Source organism: Carlito syrichta, unplaced genomic scaffold (genome assembly GCF_000164805.1).
Source record: "Carlito syrichta isolate Samal-C Ts95f unplaced genomic scaffold, Tarsius_syrichta-2.0.1 Scaffold302416, whole genome shotgun sequence".
NCBI lineage: Eukaryota > Metazoa > Chordata > Mammalia > Primates > Tarsiidae > Carlito > Carlito syrichta.
The window spans coordinates 201,096-205,938 of record NW_007246512.1 but is presented as its reverse complement, the minus strand read 5'-3'; the positions used below and the strand labels follow the sequence as shown (position 1 = coordinate 205,938).

The 4,843-nt window shown below is 41.4% G+C and overlaps 1 pseudogene; it reads right to left on the bottom strand.

The window, feature by feature from the left end:
- Window positions 1–1,916: 1,916 nt before the first annotated feature.
- On the bottom strand, window positions 1,917–2,742 carry LOC103258934 (annotated as a pseudogene).
- Between the last annotated feature and the right edge of the window lie 2,101 nt (window positions 2,743–4,843).

The window sequence follows — 4,843 nt, the reverse complement described above, 5'->3', positions numbered from 1 at the left end:
TGTTCAAGAAAACATGCGATGAGCATGTGTCTTTATAGTTTAGTTGAATTTACTTTATCTTATTCATAGTGTTATAGTGAAGATAAAATCTCTTCAAATATGAGGACACTTTGAAGGGGTTAAAAAGACCATACCTCTTCAAGGTAAAAATAATGACTCTTCAAAACGGTAACTTACTTAGAACCAAGGCATTTCTTATCTGAAGGGAAATACACTATTCGGGAAAGACAAAATCTCCTGCAGAACTTAAGTTTGTCTCTTTTATTTTGCAGAACGTATGATCCTTCAAGTTAAAAACGCAAATTGCCAGCCGGGCTCGGTGACTCAGCCTGTAATCCCGCGCCTTTGGGAGGCCGAGGTGAGTGGATTGCCTGAGCCCGTGGGTTCAAGACCCGCCTGGGCAACTTGGCAAGACCTCATCTCTACAGTAAATCAAAAAATCAGCCTGGTATGGTATCACGTGTCTGTAATTCTGGCTACTCAGAAGGCTGAGGCGGAAGGATCGCCGGAGCCCAGCAGGTCGAGGTTGCAGTGGCCGGGAGCGGCCATTGCACTCCAGTCTGGGCAACAGAGTGAGACTCCAACTCAAAAAAACCCACCAAAAACCCGCAAATTGTCATTAAAGAAAGAACAGGATTTTAACAAAAAAGGTATTACAATTTTCTTTTTCTTTTTTTGAAGATTCTGTGTTATTTTAGGAAATATGTTGACAAAGTTTTAAATATATTTTTAAATAAACTTCTATGTTTAATTCAAAAAATTTCTAATTCAAGACTTATCTATTTAGAATGTGAAGCTGGAATACCAGGGCCTGTTGTAAAACTGCTATTTCTAAATGATTCATTTGGATGGAACGAGCCGTTTGCTGGTGAACGTTTCACGACTCATGTGCCCCATTTGCCCTGTTTGCCCGTATCTCTAGTGGAAATGCTCCCCGCGTGGTCCATTTCAGTTTATTAACGTGAAGAGGTGGCCAGTTGCTCACCATTATGTAATATACCTGTCATATAGACACGATCAATCTAAATAATCTCAGAGGGTAGATTATAGCAAAATGTAGTAAATCGTTAGGAAGTGACGGGTTTTGAGTACTGACCAACTTTGTTCTTCATGTGATTCATTTAATTATAAGTTAATATAATTTATGCTTTAATAATGGTTAATGCTGTTAATACAAGAAGTTCGCAAGCTTTGTAAGAATGTGCCAGTTGGACAAGAAAGGGATTGGCAGTTGTGGGAAACTGCCAGGGGAGGCGGGGCACATCCCATCCACAAGGGTCCCTGCATAATGAACATCTGTATACCTAACCCTGAATTGTACCCCACATCTTTAAAATAAAAAAAAATTTAGAGAAGTATCAGTTGGTTCTTGAAATGTGGGGTGAGTCAGCTAAAACTCACCAGTAATAACTCTCCAAAGGAAAATTTCTTTTTTTTTTTTTTTAAAGAAAATACTTTTATTATGTCATGAAAAAAGGCATCAATCAACTAGATTCATACTTGTTTGAAAAAAAACTGAAAACTTATTAAATAGACAGTATGTGGGCATCTGGTTCCATGTGAGAATGAGAAGATGCTATAAGTTCTCTAAGTATTGCACAGTCTGAAAAAACACCAAAAAGGAGGGGAAAGGGAGAGAAAAAATCACATGATATTGGGAGCCATCTCACATTATCAATAATCTATCAAGAAACATTTAAAAAAGAAAACCCTTTGTTTCTATAGTAGCTTTGAGTTTATAAGTTCTTGGAATGACTGTATTCCATTGAAGACACTTCAGTAACAGGAAGCTTCACTTTAGCAATCCCATGTGCAAATATTAATTAAAAAACTATATAAAATAATGCAGTTCATCTCTTGCCATCACCCTGGCAATCATGACAACATTTCTAAGAACTGTTTGGCTTGAAAAGGGATTAAGCTGTAAGTTTTGCCTGAAGCGCCATCTCTGCGGCCCGTTTGAATGCAACATCCACTAGAAGCTGAAGTCCACTAAAATCCTGGTCGAGGTCCGGTGGAGTCGGGGGGAGGGGTGTTGAAAAGAGCACTCTGTGTATTTGGACTTGGTCCAGATTTACACGTGGTACCTCTCTGGGTACATGAGAGAGGTGTCTGTAAAGTTGCTGGCCGCCATCTGCTGTGTATCTGTGCCTTGTCCCACACCGACCCACTGGCAGGGGAGAACGGGACATCTTTCAGTGCAGTCACAGTGATATGGCAGATCACTGATGGTCGAGCCTAAACCGACCCTGAGATGATGGCTCAGGAGACAGTGGTCTCCCTAGGATTGGGCTTGGCCCAGCTGTACAGGAATGAAATGGGGTCTCCTCTAGCGCTGGCATGAAGTTTTTGGTGCCCATGACTGATTCCACAGAGCTGGTTTCAGAAATCTTGGCCCCACGGTGGGAAATGGTGAACGGATTTGGATCTTTGCCATCCTTTCACAGCATGTCTGGGAGGAGCTGCTGCGGGGGTTGACGAACCAGTTACAGACCTGTAGTGTAGACAGGTGCATTTGCTGGGACAGCAAGGCCTTTTCCTGCTCTGAGGGATAGGCACTTATCGGTGCTCATACAGCAGGTCGCGGAGAATCCGTATGGATTCCGTGGACAGGTTGCCCCTTCTCTGTCTCTTGCCTGAACCAGCCGGTGAAGAGAGGCCCAGGGGAATGTCCATGCTGTCCTCATCCTCGGTCTCACTGCCAGATGCTGCAACAACGCCTGACGATTTTTGTTTCTTCCCTTTGAGGTGTGTGATCGCCCAGGTGCCCTGTGGTTTGATGACCGCGGGGCGCCCAGGTGGTCGCACATCTCCAGCAGCACGGGGGGACACGTGGTTGGGGGAAGAAAGCCCCGGCCTGGACGCGGCCCTGCAGCTGCCTGGAGCGCAGCGCCTTGCCCGGGCCTGGCTGGAGATGAACCGGCCGCTGTGGCGAGGGCCGGACAGACGTGGCGCCGGGAGGGGGACCCCCGCCTCCCCGGAAAATTCCTCAAGGGCGGGTCCGAGTCCTTCATGTAGACTTGCTGCTTTATATCCCATAATCAATGGACTTCAGGAGCTGTATATTACTGCGGATGCTATGAGAATAAGGATACTTCAATTGGCAACAAAATTCAAGATGTTTTGCAAGTCAGAGGAGTTGGGGACAGTTTCGCAGGACTACAGATGATGCTGACAATAAAAATAAAAAGAAACAGGAAATCCTTTATTTTTCCAAATTTTAGGTGACTGGCTGCATTCTTGTGAATATTTTTCCTTCTTGCTAATTTAGACTGGTTGAGGTAAAAACAGGATATGTGGAGAAAAGGAGAACTCTTTCTTGAGAAACGGTTACAATTTGATGCATTTTGTGTCTGTGGTAAAGTCGTGATGGGCCTGCTCCCAGAATGATTTACCAAGAATATTTCTGCTGCTCAGAATAAAAAGGGGAGAAATAGAGACGTTACACTTGTGTGAAAAATTGTTCCAACCAAACAGGTGAAGCTCTGTTTAGATCACAGTCCACACCCATCTGCATACCCGATTTGCTCTCTCTGGTCAATAGTACATTGACGACTAACACAAAATCCGAGCCTCTTGGTTTCTTAAATATAACTGATGGTGTGTTACCATTTTTATAGAGGGAGGAATCTTATAAACAAGTGCTTATTTGAAAGGACATGAACTGTGTATGTGAGTGTAAAATAAGTTTTAAATAATACACGTGAGTAACCACAGTAGGGTTTGACAGATCACCAGCCCGTCCCCTTGACTGTACTGGAAGATTACCTTTGAGCTGATGACTTTAGCAGGCACTGAGGACCATTGCTCTGATAACTTCTATCACCGCTGTAACAAGTGATCACAAACTTGACAGTTTAAGCAACAAAATGTATCTCAAGTTCTGTAGTGGTAAGCTAGTTAAAATAGATTTGGTGGGCCTAGCCCCAGCATTTCTGCTTCAGCAGCTGTGGAGTAATTTCTAAGAATTTGCATTTTAAAAGAATCCTGGATGGTGGTAATGCTTGTGCTCAGGGAAGCATGCTTTAAAAAAAAATCACTATTCTAAATCCATTATTTTATTAAGGGTTGCAAAGTGATGATATTTTAATTCACTTCATAATTATATTATGAAGTGAATTTCTGTTTTCATTGCAGTTGCTAGATTAAATATCAGATACCCAGTTCAGTGTGAATTTCTGATAAACAAAGAATAACTTTTTAGTACAAGTATGTCCTAAATATTGCATGGGGAATACTTATACTAAAAGATTATTCTTTGCTTATATGAAAATAAAATTTAACCAAGCGCTCTAGATTTTTGTTTGCTAAATCTGACAACTCCAGTTTTCATCTGGAAGGGGAAGGAGAGGCCTCTTCCATCTATAAATACTTCTCAAAGGACACAAATTTTGACATACCTTTTTCTAACCCTTCTTGCGACCAAGTCAGCTGGCAATTCTCTATGAATCTCTTGCAATTGAATTACAGATTCACTTGAATTTTTGCTCATTAATAGGGAATGCATATCCAATAGTGTTGCTTTGCACAAAGCCTGGCAAACTTCAAATTGTAGCTGTGTAATTAAATAGTTTCAGGACCTTACATATGTTACTTAAGGTCTCTAAATATCTCTTAATATTTATACAGTGGGGAGAAAAATAGTACAAAATTTCATTGATTTTCTGGTGTAAAATAGCTGCTCAAATGTTACCTAATTTTATTATCATTCTTTGTAATGATAGACTTATCAGAAAAATACAGACTTGTGTGTGTAAGAGAAAATAGTTAATTCTCTCTGAGGAGTCTGGGTAACTATACAAGTGGTGACGCCTGAATGCCATTTGAGGTTAAAGAAGAATAA